Below are 18,105 nucleotides of genomic sequence, written 5' to 3' on the forward strand. Positions count from 1 at the left end.
GGTGCCATGATGCCTGGGACAGTTTTCAATTTTATAAACTACAAAGGTGAAGGTTTGAGTTGTCAGATTGCCAGTAAAGATGTTGAAATGGCAATTGGTCTAGTTCACCTGCATGATAAGTGTTGCAGGCGAATTACACTCCAATTACTGCATACAAAGACACACCAGCAACTAACTTTTCCTGGTTGATGTCTTTAGATGCTCACAAATCGACTGACCTAGTGATTTTGTCTGCCTAATGGTTTCTTGGACATGGAACAGATCAAATCACAGTGTATGCTCCTGAAATGGCCTTGCACTGTCACATGTTAGGACATCATGCATCATTTCACAGCGCTGCTACTAAAAGTGTCATCATTTGGGGGTCTAGGTGGGCAACAGAGGATTTAATGTGGCCCTTGAAGCATGATGAGATAGTAAAAAACAAATTCTGTTATGTATATTTTTAGACCTGTTGTGCTTTGTCCAGACATGCTATAAATTATTTATTAAAAGGGAGCATCTGACTGTGCTTTGAGCAACAAATTCGCTGTCTTGGTTTTTCCAAATTTAAACAAAAATTGATTATTATAATAATAGTATATTATGTAGCACAAGCTTACATGGGTGAATGTTCAGGTAAAGGTGAAGAAAAGTAAATAGCATTTTTCATTAAAAGCGCACTACAGTAAAACAAATCAATAAAATAAAGAAATAAAAAGTCCTTCTGCCTAGTGCCACAATTTTTAAATTTGTTCACTTAGTTGCTATGTTAGATACATTTTAAGTTACTTCTATTCTCAACTTCTGAACAGCCTAGAATCAGAGCTTAACAGTGCATAACTTTGATAACTAGATGTCCAATACCACCCTCTATTTAAGTCCACTTCAGCCCTACCTACGCACAATGGAGCATGGCAAGGTGGATCTGTTCCACAGCATCCAATCACATAAAGCTTCAATCCCCTAAAAAAAAAAAAGACTGCGAGAAGCCTGATAATTTTTGGCTGCATTAAATTACTTAATAAATTAAGCACCAAGGCCATTTTCGCATTTCAGTCCTGGGCTTATTCATTTAGCAATAACTTTGCTAAATTTGCAGCATGCATTTTTTTTAAATCAGGCCTTTAGTTTGGTGGTATTGTCTCCCAAAAGTTATTTAATACAGACAAAACATAGAAAACCACTAAGCAAATTTTGCATGGACGGTATAAAATTAAATAAAAAAAGGTTTGGGCAAAAAAAAAGCTAAATAATGTATATCTGGATATATCCTATTGTAAAAATAAATGCTAATAATGTTTATATCAACTGAAGCTTGAATAGCAAAATAAAATATATTTAACAAGAAAAAAAAGCTAAAGAATGCAGAGAGAGGAAGAATTTAATTAGACCTAGTCACAAATAATAATGGGTTGCACAATGGCTTAGTGGTTAGAACTTGCAGCATTGGGGATCCCTGGCTTCTATCCCAGTCAGGACACTATCTGCATGTTCTCCCTCTGATTGCGTGGATTTTCTATGGTTTCCTCGTACCCCCCAAAGATATATTGGTAGGTTATTTGGCTCCTGTCTAAATCAAGCCATAGTATGTGTATATGTATGCAAATGAGATAGGGACCTTGGATTGTAAGCTCCTTACGTGCAAGAACTGATGTGAATGTATAATATATAAAGTGCTGCTTAAATTGACAGCACTGTAATAATACCTGTAATAAATAAATAAATAGGAAAATGTACTTTTTTTTTGCTTTTTGTATTTCTCTAGCAAAACCTGTTTAAGGGCTCGTTTGCACCGACAGCAGTGACTGGCATTTTTTTTTAGCAACTGATCAATTGTTTTGTATGTGTCCCGTTCACACCACAACCCCCATTTTTTCTGGATGGCCCCACAGGTCACTACACTGCAGTGCAGCACACAGTGCTGCACTCTAGTGAACTGAATGAAGTGTATACACACTTTGTACACTCCAAGTTAATTTTTAAAATAGTGTTTGCATCAATTAGCATTGAACTGGCTCCTAATAGCTGCTTTGACACAAAAACCAGGATAACAGCTGCTAAACTGACAACAGGTCCTGACAGCAGTATATGCAGGCTAGCACTTTGCACGAAAGGATTCTAATGACATCCTAGGTTGTAAACTAGTTACTCCAATTAAACTGTTTTAAGCACAGTTCCTCTATATTATTATGGTAACTTAGAAATAATCATGTGAATCTGTGTGAACATGAAATATTTGTTGTTCATAAATGAACTAGTTTCCAAAAACAAAAGGAATACCTAATTTTAATAAACGTTGCCCCATTCGTCCATGAAAAGATTGAAGGTATTGAAGAGCAGTATGCCTTTCCTTTGTTATGTTTTTGGCAAATGCAATCAACTTTTGTTGACTCAAAAAATGAAACCAGAAACTGCCTTTATAGCTAAGCATATTTATTAATACAAATATCCTACATTTACAGTCTAAGCTGTGACCATAAAAACAGTAAAACATCAAGTAGTGTGTCTTTTTAACAAGCCATCATAATAATCTATATAAATGTGAATTGATTTGATATTTATCCCCCTGTCAACAAAGAGAGAGAGAAAAAAAGTAATAATTTGTACACATGGGAGATTAAATTCCTGTATCGCTGTCAGCTACATTAACTGAGTTCCTGGATGTCTCTTCAATTAGAGTAACATACCCTATTATTAATAAATCAATGCTGGTGCCATTTTGATATGTTTTGAATGTCTTTCATTATAAACTTCAATAAACATTTCTCCCTGATGTATCAAACTCAGTCAAAGTTACTGATGATAATGACATCTACTTTATTTACTACATACTTGATTTATGTTTATATACCTCCTTATATTAATGCAAATCTGCACTGGAATATATATAGTGGATGATGTTGCTAACCTCCTTTTTTAAAATGCCATGTCCATGGTTGTTTCCGGCTTTAATACTTTGCGGTCTATTTATTACCAATTTTCAGTGCCATTCGTCCTGCAAATACCTGTGAACATTTGTTAGTGCGAATAATGGCAAAAACGAATGCCCTTAATATTTTTTTCTATATAATAATATAATATGGCTGTAAAACTTTGCACACCTTTTTTTGTGTTAACGTACCTGGGCTTTAATGTGCTTTAATGCATGCTTTATAGTGTGTGTTTTGTGAAAGATTACACTATATTTAACGTGGACATCTTATTGACTTTGAATCTTCATACAGTGGCAAAGCTAGACATTCCGGCAAAGACTCAGAGTTGCTCCCACCCAAACACGGGAGAAGTTCTCCATCCAAACCCCCCCCCTGCCTCCACCCCACACTTCAGGGCTCTCTTCTTTTGTTGCGGCGCTGCCCCTCCTGATCCAACTGCAGAGGTAAGGCTTTCAATCACCTAATTTTATAGTGCTGCTTTGCTAATTTAGGAGCCGCTTCTGGGTTTGCTTCTATTTTCCTGGTGGTGCCCCTTCTAATCGGTCATGGAGGAGAGACTTGAATGATGTGATTTCAAGCCTCAGGGGTGGATCAGGAAGGGCGCCGCCGCACCAAAAGGAAAGATCACAGAAGCGGGTATAAAGACGCTGATCCCCCACGGAGGTCTGTTACGAAGCAATATATGATACAGCAATGCAGAATACTACCAGCTATAGAGGACTACAAATCCCAGCAATACATTCTACAGCAATGCAGAATATCACCAGTGATAGAGGACTACAAATCCCAGCAATACATTATACAGCAATACAGAATACCACCAGCTATAGAGGATAACAAATCCCAGCAATACATTATACAGCAATGCAGAATCAGGGGTGGTGGCCTGATGTCTCCAGGGTCTCACTAGGGCTGTGTGTGGTCTCACCAGGGCTGTTCGGGCGGGTCCAGGCTGAAGGGGGGAGGTAGATGCGCAGTCCCCACAAGGCTGCTGCGAGGTCACCAGCAAGCATGGGACCTTACGGCAGCCAAATGTTTTTAAAAATTTAAAGCAATGGCATGCTGGTATTGGTGCATACCTAATATGTATATATACTGTGTGGGTGTGGGTGAAGTGGCTCGTAGACGGGGGCGGATGCTTCAGCCCTCCTCCTGGTATTAGTGGGACCCAATCCCTTGGGGCAGTGCCTCCCCTTTTTTGTATCCGTATGTCCTCGCCCCCCAAGTGGGGCGGGACCAGCGGATCACGCATGACGTCACACGCCTATTGGCATGCGGCGCAACGTGCACTTTCCGGGGGGACATATAAGGGAGTGGGCTCTTTGATGCCAGTGGTCACTCTGATCAAGGGTTGCATGGGACCTATACATGCAGGTAAGGGGAACTATTAATATAAAGATGCATCCACATATATTTTAAAAGACACGCTTATCACCTATAATAATCTTTCATTATATGGTAGATTGCAGGAACACTTATTACATGGCTGTGGTCCCGGGGATTCTCCTTACTAAAAACAACTAATATGTGGATCTCTGCCTTCATCTCCCTGTCATTGGAGAAGTTACATTCAACAGATATAAGAATATTTTCTGAGGACCCCTTGCTCCCTTTGGGAGCTTATATGGAGGCTGTTCCTCGTTTGGATCTTAGTGGTGAGTGCTCTATATATGTCCCCATAAATTCTTGGGGTATACGCTTGATGATATATGATTATATTAATATATTGATACACTTATGTGACAAATCATTGCACGGCATATATACTCAGATGCGGTTTGATTGCAGCACAAGCTGAGCCTGTCCTTGGTCTCCCCGGAAAGCCTACACAGGGGTGGTACTGTTGTACAACTCAGGCCCTCCTCCCTCGCCTGCAGCTCATTTTTGGCTGTGCTTGTAGACAAATAACAGTTTGAGGTAAATCATCCCCTTTTTGGATAATTTATATAGTACTATTTTTATGTTTTAGTTTTTGTCTATGACTTCATGTTATACATAACTAATGAGGTAGCATATTGCTGTTACATACTGAACTTTGTTTAAGGTAATATCATTAAATCTATTATATATGGAACATATGTATAATATATATATATATGATCTATTGAATCACAGAGTCCTATGAAAGATTCCTGAAGAAGCAGTTTTTCTGCAAAACGCATAGAATCTATGGAGAATCCACTATCTATTTAAGCCTGTAAAACTCTGGCTAAGATATGTATACGGTTGTTTCTTTTATTTCTGTTATGCGTTAATTACTTACAACGGCCATACTGTAATGTTCTTAAATTATGTTTTAGCTTTGCAATCAATAAAACAAGATTTTTATCAGCACTTTAGTAATTGTACTATTTTGGGGCACCTCCAAAGCCCCGGGTTCCTTTTGTAGCCATTTTTTCTTTTGTTTCTATATTTACTAAGGGTGAGGTGCCACCCACTTGCCTCACATTCTCCCCTCTCTTTATTTGGAATTCTTTAGCCTGAACAAAGATGGTGCTGTCCTTCCAGAGAGAAAAGCAACTAAAGGGATTGTCAGAGGAGGTACTGAGAAATCTTTATAATGTAATGATTATCTTAAAGTGATACACACACACTTAGCACGCATGAACTTAGAATGAAGAAATGTATCTGATGCTATGTCCACTTCAGCTAAACCACCATGCAGTAAAAGTGCATCATGTTAGTAAGCACTACCTATCATTCCTTTTTGCCTCCTTAAAGCTGAACTCCAGTAGATAATATGCAACACAGCGCCCAATAGAGAAGTATCTTTGCATCAGCGCAGAAGGGGGGGCGGGGTGCCATCCTCAAAGCCACCAGGAAGCATCCTCACAATACATGTAAACAGAAAAAAAGGGGGGACAACGCCCATTCCTAGTGTAAAAGGGTTTTTTTATTTGATGGTGTACAAAAATCAAACAAAGAGCTACTCACAATTTGGATGAACAATTGATACCATGCGGTTGTCAAAGATAACCAGAAAGCTGATGCATGTTTCGGGAGAGCTCCCCCCTTTCCTCAGAGCTCATTAGCTCTGAGGAAGGGGGGGACTCCCCCGGAACGCGCGTCAGCTTGCGCGTCAAGAATTGCATGCTATTAATTGTTCATCCAAATTGTGAGTAGCTCTTTGTATGATTTTTGTACTCCATCAAATAAAAAAATGTTTTTACACTAGGAATGGGCGCTGTCCCCCCTTTTTTCTGTTTACGTGAACTCCAGTAGAATTAAATATGTATGAGATGTACTACCAGGATGTGTATTTTGTGTCTATCCAGTCCTAATATTTACACAGCCCTGTCAGAAAGCAGAGCTGAGTTGCTGATGCACACTGATTACATTAGAAGCTGACCGGTTAGCCCTTACTCTCCTGCTCCCAGAGTTCTACTGTACAAGGGATTTCAAGAACCTGATACAAAATCAAATGCAGGTATTTACACTAGTTTTATATAAGCACAGATATAATGATTTTTACTGAATACATAACTTCATTAGTTAGTGTTATTTACATATTCGACTAGAGTTCAGCTTTAATGCATTTTACTTTCAAAAATAGAAAGCAGAAACCACAATTTCTTTTACCACAAAGTAACATAAAGCAACAGTCTAAACAGACTTTACAGACATTAATTCCTTTTTGATAGTCTATACATTTAATTTTACTTTTTTTTTAAAAACATGCATCATTCCATAGTCAAAAGCAGAGATGTTGACGGGCTTTTATTATTTCCTCATTCCTGCAGTCGGGACTCTAAGCTGTCCATGTAAATTCTGTTTACTGAATGATGTTCAAGACAGTAAAGATCATTGATTTTTGCTTTGTCCATCAATCTGTCTTATTTCTGAGACCCTTAAAAACATTAGCAAAATAATTGATCAAAATGACATTGCATACAATAAAACAGGCACCTTCCAAAATGTACCATTCAACTCTTAAAAGCATTGTTCAATTATGAATAGTCTATAGGGAACCATTTACCCCTCATCAGGGGATGAATAAAGATGGAAAATAGCTTATCAATTTTATTGCAAATTAGTCATATTAATCATTAAAGACTCAAACTAGCTTTGTGTTTAATGCTTGTTTTATCAGGCAGAGTATCTTATAGATAGATAGATAGATAGATAGATAGATAGATAGATAGATAGATAGATAGATAGATAGATAGATAGATAGATAGATAGATATAATTTCTGAATTAAAGCAGTACAGAAGCCAACGTATCCGAATTTTTGATAACGAAAATTCAGAAGCATCAGAAATTTTTACTGAATGCAATTTAAAATGAACTTATGTTGTTAAACGTTAAAATAAAAAAAACAGCATGGAGTGCCCTCCCCAATTCATACCAGACCCTTTAGGTCTAGTAGGAATTTTAGGGGGGACCCCAACGGCAAAAAAATAAACAGTGGTGGTGGTGGGGAAGTTAAAACTCGAGTCAATATAAAGAGTGCCGGGATCAGGTTTATGCAATGCTCAGAGTGTAGGGACAGGAGTGGGTAACAAATAGAGTAGAAGTATATACAACTGTACACAGAACCCCCGATTGCGCAGCACAGTAGCACCACCTATACACACAGACTGTATATGCATTCACACATACACTGTACACACACACACGCATACACACACACACACACACACACACACACTGTATACATACATACAAACACTATATATAGATGCATATAAACATATACAAAATCACTTACCCTTCTGGTGACATGGCTGACTAGCCCTTCAGCTGCTACTGTCAGTGGGAAAGCAGGGGGGTGGCAGTGCTGAGGAGAACCGTCATGATGGGCTGTGTCCTGTTAAAGACCTCCCTCCACATAGGTGTATAGAATAAATGTGGCTGACTGGAAGCAACATGCTGGACCTACAATAATGCTGCAGAAGCTCTGGGGCCACTGGAAATCATCTGGCCCCACACAACAGGGGTAGAGTCAGCATACCTAATAGGCCCCCCCCATTACCTTTCCCCCAGGGACCCCTGCTCTGACTCTCAGTGATTTTATAGATCCCCTGGCTATCAGTCACCCCAAAGACCACGCTCTGGCTATTAGCAAACCTGCTCTGACTCTCGGTGAACCCATACCCCCTGCTCTGATGATCGGTGACCCCACTATTACCCTGAGAGACCCCCAATCCCCTGTGTTGACTCTCAGTGGCCCTGCTCTGACTTTCAGTGTCCCCACTGTAACTTCCAGTCATCATTAGATCCCTTGTTGTGATTTACAGTAACCTCAGAGACCTCTGTCCTGCTCCTGTTGTTACCCTCGCAAAGTTGGAGTCCCCATATTGTCCCCCAGCACCCTGTTGCAGACTCTGCTCTTCCATCTCCTTAGAGCCCTCATCAGCCTTCATCCAAGACATTTCTTTCTCCCTCTCCAGTCCTGACTTCCTCCTCCAGCCCTGGCACTTCCTCCTCAGTTCTTTCAGGATCTGCTTTGTAGATAACATCCCCCCCTCCCTGGGCTCCACTATGCAATACACCCTTTCTTTGTATTCTCTCTGCAGCTACACAGTGACATGTGACGTTCATAACCCCTACATCCGTTGCCGGGCTCCTTTTGCTGGACACTCTGGGAAACTAGCCAGTGAGAATGCAAATGAGCTTCCAGCTTGTCCCTACATCACCTGACCAGAGCTCCACAAACTTTTATCCCTTCAGCATCAACAGTTGCTGATATCACTGCCCTGTCCATAGGACAAGCTGGGAGAAGAGAGGGCATGTGGCGGGAGGCACATACCAGGAATTTCACCATCCTGGTTGCCTGACAATGCTGGAGAAGTGGGTGGAGCTGGTCTGCAATCAGAAACCATGGAACCCCATGCCTGACATGGATGCACAGCGGTCCCCATCCCACATGGGATGAGATACCCCACTGGCCAGTCAAGACTACTCTACATCATTACACCTAGATAAAACCCTTAGCAGACTAAAGAAAACAGTTGCCCTCATCAGCTATCATTTCTTTACTAGGTATATGGGCCCAGAGTAGATAGATTGTAAACCTTTAATAAACAAAGTAATCAGGGAACTGGAAATGTTTGAGAACTTTCACTCTTCGGGAGGTAGATTGATGTATCCTTTGCAGACTCTTCCCTTGTTGCTGAAGCACATGGATGTGGTGCGTCTTAATAGGGCTATGACTCGATTTGTCTAGCAATCCATTAAAAAATTGTGGCTCCCGAGGAGTGAGGGTGGAGCGAACTTCCCAAATGTCAAACTGTATAATATAGCCTGTTTACTTAGACATGCATTGGATTGGATATCGGATAATTCTACCTATTCGAATACTTGCCTGGAGGGGGGAGATGGTTGCTCCCTGGGATCTTAGAGCACTCCTTCATTGCAGGACTTCACTGCTCCCCAGTGGTTTTCGACAAAACTCTTTATATAGAGATACCGTTATAGCCTGGAGGGAGGTACGGAAAGGCCTTCACCTCTCTCCGTTTATATCTAAATATTGTCCTTTGCTATGTAATCCTATGTTTCCTCAGGGACTTGACTATGCTGCCTTTTCTACCTGGCACATGACTGGGATCAAGACTTGGCATGATTTATTCACACCCTCCTCCTTTCAACCTTATGCCTTCTGAGATCTGGTGGATCGCTATCACATCACGGTCAGTCCTTTTCTGCATTTTTTTCAAGTCACTAAAACGTGGAAGGCAGTCTCCAGGAATCCATCTGCTTTCTTTACCGCCTCCTTTTTGGACGTCTTGCTCTCAACTAAGGCCTATTCTATCTCATCCATATATCCTAAACTTCAAACCACGTTTCTCAAACCTTTAGCTACCTCAAATGTGAAAGAATGTACTAAGGAGTTCGAGGATACAGATATAGTGGAGAAAATTCTGGATGGATACACCAGGGTCAGGAGAGTGATCTCTAACGAGATCTGGAGGGAGACCCAGTTTAAAATTCTGCATAGGGCCTATGTCCCCTATTTTTTTGCCTTCTGGGACTTCTTCTCCACAACCAAAATTTCAAGTTGCCCGAAGTGCTCTCTACAGCGTTCTACTTTGACACATTGTCTGTGGTCCTGCCCTTCGGTAGCCAGTTTCTGGCAGCAAGTACACTCCTACATTGAACACATTCTTTCCTGGGCACCTCCGATTGATCCTATTCTCTATTTGTTCGGCTACTTCTCCACGTCATCGGATGGACGGGGTCGACCCTCGTACAAGGGGATGGACTGGATGCATATCTGCCTTCTTACAGCAAGGAGATGCATCATGAGGCAGTGGAATGCGACCTCCCCTCCTACCATCCAGGAAGTCACTAAGGATCTACAACTCCTACTCCGTAAGGAAAGACTGGATGCTGAACTTCACAAGGATAGTTGTACTAAATACTTTTTTTGCAGATGGCGCTGTTTTTTGATCAAATCCTTCTTTACTGCTGAAGTAATATCTATAGTAAAACCGTTCCAATATACAGAATGGTATCTGAAGGCTAAGCTGTCAAATACCTTGGGGGGGCTAGAGGCGGAGTAACTGGCCGGCACTCTTCTTTAATTGATTATAGTACTAACTGGGTCTGTGTCCGATTCTGATTGTTATATGTTGATGATCTTAGTTTCATAGCTATTTAATAGCTTAATGTCCTCTTTTTTTGTATCCCGCCTTTGTATGTAAGATTGATGGACTGCAGAGATATATCTTTGTGTTGTTGTGAAAAACTTTAATAAACTATGTTTAAAAAAAAGATAGATTGTAAATCCTCTGTAACCTGTACCATTAACAAACAGGTTATACATTGGCACTGCCAGGCTGTCTGAAACCTTTTGTTATACATGAGAATGCATTACTGACTGTTTGAAGAACAGTGTGTGGATGTCCCTGTACCACATATCAGGGCCCTGGAGCATTAAATCATGGCCTATATCCTATGCAGAAATTAGGCTTTAACTCCATGTTAGAAAATTTGTGATAGTGGGGACGTTTGCTTGTAACAAAAGTCTACATAATTAGTTATAGAGATTTCCAGCATAGAGGTTAAACACATAAGGCAGATATAATTCAAGAAAATGATCTGAAAGGGGGGTCCTGATTTGAGAGGGACTCTGATGTGAAGGGGAGCCCTATTTTTTTCTGTCTTTGGGTGAGTTCTTCACTTAAAACACATACCAGACCCCTATATGGGATACGGGCATGGTATGGATTTTGCATTTTCACGTTTATGTTTTTGCATTATAGACTGGGGTTCCTCAATATTTGCATACTTTTAAAGGGTACCATGTCTGAAAAAATGTTGAGAAACTCTGCTCTATGCACTATGATTTCATATGACTCCATTAGGGACCACTGGAAGTTTTCTCTTAATCCAGAAAATTTGTTTGGGTTCATGATGCCAATAAACAATTACAGAATTATAAAATAACTATGATACTTTAGGGGTGAGATTATTTTTACAGAGGCATACTAAGGCAAGTATTTGGTTTAGTTGCCAAATTTTGTTCAGTTGTTCCAGCCAAGCATTTCAATTTACTGTAAATCAACAGATTTATGTGTTAATTCCACATGATCATTAATTATTTGTGATTTGGCTGTGGAAAAAGAGAGAAATTAAATATATGTCAACACACAAATCTGTTTTAATAGTGGTGGGAACTCTAAACCTTTGGCCAAATACAAAGTAAGTGCTTGGGGTTCGAGCTTTAACCACACCACAGTAACCACACCTTCCCTGTGATAGCTGATCTTTCACTCATCCAACAACAAATAACACTGTGCCTACTGCAAACAGAATAGATATTAAAAAAATGAAAACTGTGTAAAGACTAATATTGATAAGATAACACATTAAAAAAAAAAAAAGACTATGCTAACTATGAATCGTTTTCCTCATTTTTTACCTCAGACGTGACCTCTGGTTTTCTTTGGTAGAGTGTAAATTACATGTCGCCAGCATAAAATATTAAACCCAATTCATGCTTAATTATTGATGCTATTATCTATTTTCTAATAACGGCATTAGAAAATCAACATCCCCCATTAAATAGCTTTCTTACATTAGATGCTTCTTGAGGTTAGAATTCTTCCTCTGATTCTTTTGTGCCGTATGATTAATGATTATGGGAAGTCCATAAATAGTCTTCCAGAAATGTTTTATTTGTTTGCTGCACCAATAAAATGGTTAGGTTGGCTTTTTAAGAGACAGTGAAGTAGTTGTTCAAACAGAGGGCAAATGGCTACTTTGAATATAGTGCATTATAGGTCTTCATATAAGAAACTAGAATGAACATATAATGTCCTTTCTTAAATTATAGACATCATTAAACTGGTACGGTACAAGTGATAGTAATAGTTCTAAAATATGATGTAGTACTGTATGTATTTGTATGTAAGTATACATGTACAAATGTAACCAGAACTCCTGTGATGACTAAAAAGAAATTTATTAAAATGCTGCCAAGGTGAAAATTAATAAAAAGGGGTCCAACACATTTGTGCTGTTTGGATGAATTGCATTCTATTTACCGATGATATTGAAGAAAGTGGAAAAAATCTATCTAGTGGTATGCCAAGACCCTAGATAGAGGGGCTTTCAAAAAATACAGACCGCTCTCTTGTTATATAAAAATACAAATTGATTTGTTAAGGTAACATGGTTCTTAATTAAAAATTCCACTCAATAAAGCATAGTTATTCCATGTAGTTCATAGAGTACATTATCATTGAAATAATTAATTTATGTAACACATAACACAAGTTAATTGTAACACAGGTTAATTGTAATTAATATATAATGTGGTATCCTCCATATGTTGAGATTTATATATACCTTATGTTTTTTTCTCATTTATTATATTTTTTTTTAATCACTATTCACAGCACTATATGCATTATATAATGTGGTATTTTGAAAATATAAATTTTTCACAACCTATGGGCTGAGGTTTATATTTACCTCAACTTTTCACTTTTAATCCTTCACGCTAATGTATGTGTGTGTACATAAACAACACCATGCACATTAGGGATGCACCGATACCGATACTAGTATCGGTATCAGTGCCGATACCGAGTATTTGGGTGAGTACGAGTACTCGCCCAAATGCTCCGATACCTAGCACGAGTACTTCCTGTATCAGGAAGCCGGGCGCTGCGTCATTGCCCGCTGCCCGGTTTCCCGATTGGCCAGGAAACGGCTCCATGCTCTCTCGTCACTTGTGATGAGAGAGCATGGAGCCGACTTCCCGGCCAATCAGGAAGCCGGGTAGCATGCAATGACGCGCTGCCCGGCTTCCCGATTGGCCAGGAAGCAAGCAAATCCGGAAGCCGGGCGCCGTGTAATGACGCAGCGCCCGGCTTTCTGATTGGCCGGGAAGCCGGCGTCATGCTCCCTCGTCATCTCATGAATCATAATATTAAGAAAGTGACTTTAAAGCATTAGTTTGTATTGCTTTAGAAAAAATGTGACCTGTCTTTTAAGAAAAAGTATCGGTAATTGGTATCGGTATCGGTAATCTGCGAGTACTTGATCAAAAGTATCGGTACTCGTACTCGGTCTTAAAAAAGTGGTATCAGTGCATCCCTAATGCACATTGAATGAATTATATTTAAAGGTCCTTTCATTGGATAGATCCTATCAGACTTAGGTCTACACATCTAATTTAATTTATTCATGCCTTTTTAATACAAATATAGTTATTCAAAAAAAACTTTTTTGTGCTTAAATAAGATTTAGTACATATTCACACTAGTAACTCTGGAACATATGTTTGTATTCTTTTTGGGTAGCTTCAGCTGCATATTCTAAATTAGTCAGCTCTGATTGTTGTCTGGGTCCTCATCGTTTGGGATCTGCACATGGCAATTTGTCTTCCTGACGCAACTCCCGTGCCTGATTAGCCCTTCCACTCCATCTGTGTGGTGAATATAACTAATCAATCATCTACTGTTTTTACGTTGATATATGTTTGATGAAAATATTTCATGTAAGCATGATAATTTGATAAACTTTATTGTATATTTACCCGATAGAAGCATGTGGTCTCCAATTTAATACATGTGTATTGTTCTTTATCCAGGATATACAGGCCCCATCCCCCTGAAGAAGCCCAATAGGGCGAAACATTTTGGGGCTACTTCTTGAATAAAACAGGGACTTTTTCTGATGATCCAATTTACCTGTGTTACATAAATGAATTATTTCAATGATAATGTACTGTATGAACTACATGGAATAACTATGCTTTATTGAGTGGAATTTTTAATTAAGAACCATGTTACCTTAACAAATCAATTTGTATTTTTATATAACAAGAGAGCGGTCTGTATTTTTTGAAAGCCCCTCTATCTAGGGTCTTGGCATACTGCTAGATAGATTTTTTTCCACTCTCTTCAATATTTACTACTGGGCTGTGAAATCGCGCTCTCCTACATACAAATAATTCAAAGTACACGCCCACTAAACTTGTTTTACATGCATTCTATTTACCGTTGAGTGCTAGTGACAAAAAATGTGCAAATCTGCCCACGTTTGATTCACTGAGGGATCGCAGAATCCTGCAAATCTTCACTAAAGTTTATTGTGGGTGAATCAATTTAGTAACTTTCTGGCCATGTTTAGGGTCAATAGGCAAGCTATTCAGCAAAAAAGGAATAGGAAGGTGGGCACTTACATGGGGTTCATGTACGAAAAGGGTCATTTTTAGACAGCTTCCAGGGCAACATAGAAAAACATAAATCATTTAAATTACAGGTTTGAAAGGATGCCTTAAAGTGGAACTAAACGGATCATCCAGCTGCAATACAGTACACGTGACATTAATAGTTATAAAATATGATGTACTATGTATTAATTGATTTAACAATACCATCATGCCTGTAAAATATAAAGGCACAAATGTTTCCAGCGCTGATATAATGAATAAAAACATATAGTTAAACACTGCCAAACACTTTTCTCTGAACCTGCCTTAAAAGATAACCTGTTAAAACAGCTGGGGAATACTTAGCAAACATCAAGTGCTGCGACAATATATCAGAGATATACGACATACTGTACATGAATATTGTGATGTTCTGTAGATTCATAAAAAGTTCTGGTAGTGTATCAGAAAACCAGAAAACCCTTAATGAGATCTCCAGTCCTGGGGCCAGGTGTTGCCAATGACCAGCCAGGGCTGATCAGAGCAGCCTCATTAGGAAGCCAGCCCAGTGCTCAGTGTAGTGTTGGAGTTGTGTGTGTGCAGGAAAGCTCACGGACACAGGCAGACTCAGGTGCGTGCTGGACGCACGTGGAACAGCCGGGGGAGGCTGGGAGAGGTCAGGAAGGTCGGTGACCCAACGGACCTATTGGACACACTGCTGGGAGAGCAGTGTGAGTGCCCATGAGGGGAGAGGTCAGGAAGGTTATTGACCCAAGGGACCTGTTGGACGCACTGCTGGGAGAGCAGTGTGACTGCCCACGAGGGGAGAGGTCAGGAAGGTCAGTGACCCAAGGGACCTGTTAGACACCACTGAGAGAGTCCGTGATCCACTGCTTGGAGAGCAGTGTGAGTATCACACAGAGGTGTGCTGAGAGGCTTAGAGCTGAGGAAAGCTACTAAGGACTGTATATGCTACAAGAACTGTATATGTTGAAGAAGGCTGATTATTATGAGAATGTTGACCTTTACATGAACAAAAGACTGTCATTTATGTTGCTGCTGGAAGCTGTCTTGTACAACAGGGGAGGTCTACCCTTTTGTTGGAAAGAGACTTTTTGGGTTTTGCCCATTTAACTTCAAATGTATAACTTCTACTAGTACTGCAGTAAGAATACAGTTATCCATCATAAGTCAACACACAATTATGCTTGGCATCAGCAGTTAAATAGCTTCTGGCCTGAAAGTAAAACTGGCACAACGATGTTCAGCTTTTTTACATATTTCTTTCTATATTATGTTTAGCAGTGTAGTGTATATACTTTTCAATCATTTCCTATAATCCCTTTGAATTGTTTCTGAATCCCTACTTCTTCTGATCCTGACCACAGCCTGAAATGACTGACAGCTCCAAAGGAAGAATGTCCTGTCAGGTTATAAGTGTGGTATAGCCCATTTCTATTGTAAGGGGAGTAAATGTAGGAAAGTAGAGTTGTATTTGGAAAAAATGTGGTCTTTTCTGCAAACAAAACTTTGTTCTGAAAGGAATCAATTGGTTTCATTAATTCTTATTGTACTTATTGTGAATTATTATTGCAGGCTTTAGTAGAATCTGAGCTGGGCATCAAAACTAAAGTGTGAGCACAAGCACAGCAGAGCCAAGGCAGCCAGACCTCGCCTTCACTCCCTGCAGACAATCCCTGCACCAATTCAGCACAGGGGAAACGTCAGTGAAGGAATACATTTTTTTCCTTTCTCCTTTGAAAAATTTCATTTGGGATTATTTTAGGATTATCTTCCATTCACACATTAGCATTTTTCTCGCACAAACGCGCTAAACATAAAAAACAATGCATTCCAATGTGCATTATTCCGACTATTGCGGCGTCCGTGCGGTAGGAAACTGCGTGTCCCATAAAATAGTCCGAGCACGATTTTAGGGGAGGATTCTGTACGTTTGTGGCTTTAGTAATAGCCGCAAATGTGCATAATCTGCTTGTATGTTAAAAATTGCACATTTTCGTGCTGCATGGAAAACGCAAACACCATAAGTGAAAGGAGCTTAAGGTTGTCCTTTTGCTAGTAAATAACAAATTACTTTGTAAATACATTTTTGAAGGACATCTGTGCCTTTGGTACAAGCTGCTCTTTGAGAGCATCCCACCTAGTCCAAAAAGTACCTCTGTTCCCATTCAAGCCAATGTGTGGCTTTGCACTCAGCTACAGATACTTTCTTCTTGAAGCTGCCCCACCAGGTTCTCTTCATCCTGCACATGTGAGCTAGGCCCTCATTCCTATGTATTAGGAGGAGTACACAGGGACACTTTCGGAAGAAAGGCTGTGTGGCTCTTTGTAGGGTCACACAATGAATATTGCTGGAATGGGGACAGTGTTAAGCACTAGAAAAGGAAGTGAGGGCATTCTTTAAAGGTTCAACATTTTTAAATATGCTCTCACTAAACCCTGTAGCTTCATGCATTCTGAAGCAATTCATGTTCAAATCTCACAGCAGAATTACTGAAGTCTTTAAATTTGGGTTTTAAATCTATTTTCTCCCCCCTATTCGTCTGTATCTGCTCTGTGATACTATTAGAGGTTAAAAGATTGGCAGCCTGCCAAGTCACTACTGGCTGAGGTTTGCGAAAAGTGAAAATAAAACTGAGAAGCTTAAACTGGAAACATTAAGGGTTAATGACCACACAGTGGCTGCAGATGTAGAGGTAAATTAGGGCTTGTTTTAAAGTTTATTTACTGCTTATAAAAATATGTATATATCTGAATGACAACAGCCTGGTCACAGTTCTACTTTAAAATGTCTTCTATTAAGAGCAAAGCAGGGTAGTATTGATAAAAATGACTAATAGACATATACAGTATAGTATTAGAATATAGGCTTAATTCACAAAGCTTTAACACCAATCTAAGGCACTCTACTTATAGCCATGTGATTATAATTTTCAAAATGCGTTGGACTCTGTCACTTGTTTAAATATAAGGATACTTATCCCGATGTGCTAGCTTTTTGAATTGAACCTTATGCGTACATGCAGTTTGTGTTGCCACTTTAAGATGCTAGATTAGCTACAGTACTGAAGGTGACAATTTCCAAACCAGGATGGAACGGATGAGTAACCCTTTCATCTTTTTAATGAAGGAGGACTAATTGGTGGATAGAACAGGTTGTATGTAGGTGCCTGTAGTAGCTAGATTGTTTACTCCCAGAAGGAAGATATCTAAAAGCCTAATATTCGGAAGCTAGCCAATAAGTTTATGGAAGTGTGTTTTGCCCAGAGTTCTCCTTTCAGAGAGTCAACACAATATATACTCATCACTGAACAGTATAATTACAACTCAGGATGTTCAGTCAAGTATTAAGTGCTAGTAATGCTCAAAAAAGAGACCCAATTCCCTGGCTCGGCAGTATGTCTATGTTTACTGGCTGCCAGCAGTCCGACTCCTTACTTCTGGATTCTTACTAATGTGTTTAAATGTTGCTATGGTCAGTTAGATAATTACAATGGTATTGTACTATAGGATAGCTCTTTATACTTTCAAATTATAAATTATTCGGAAAGAATAAAAATAT

This window comes from Nanorana parkeri, unplaced genomic scaffold (assembly GCF_000935625.1).
Source record: "Nanorana parkeri isolate BGI_ZX_2015 unplaced genomic scaffold, ASM93562v1 scaffold1682, whole genome shotgun sequence".
Taxonomy (NCBI): domain Eukaryota; kingdom Metazoa; phylum Chordata; class Amphibia; order Anura; family Dicroglossidae; genus Nanorana; species Nanorana parkeri.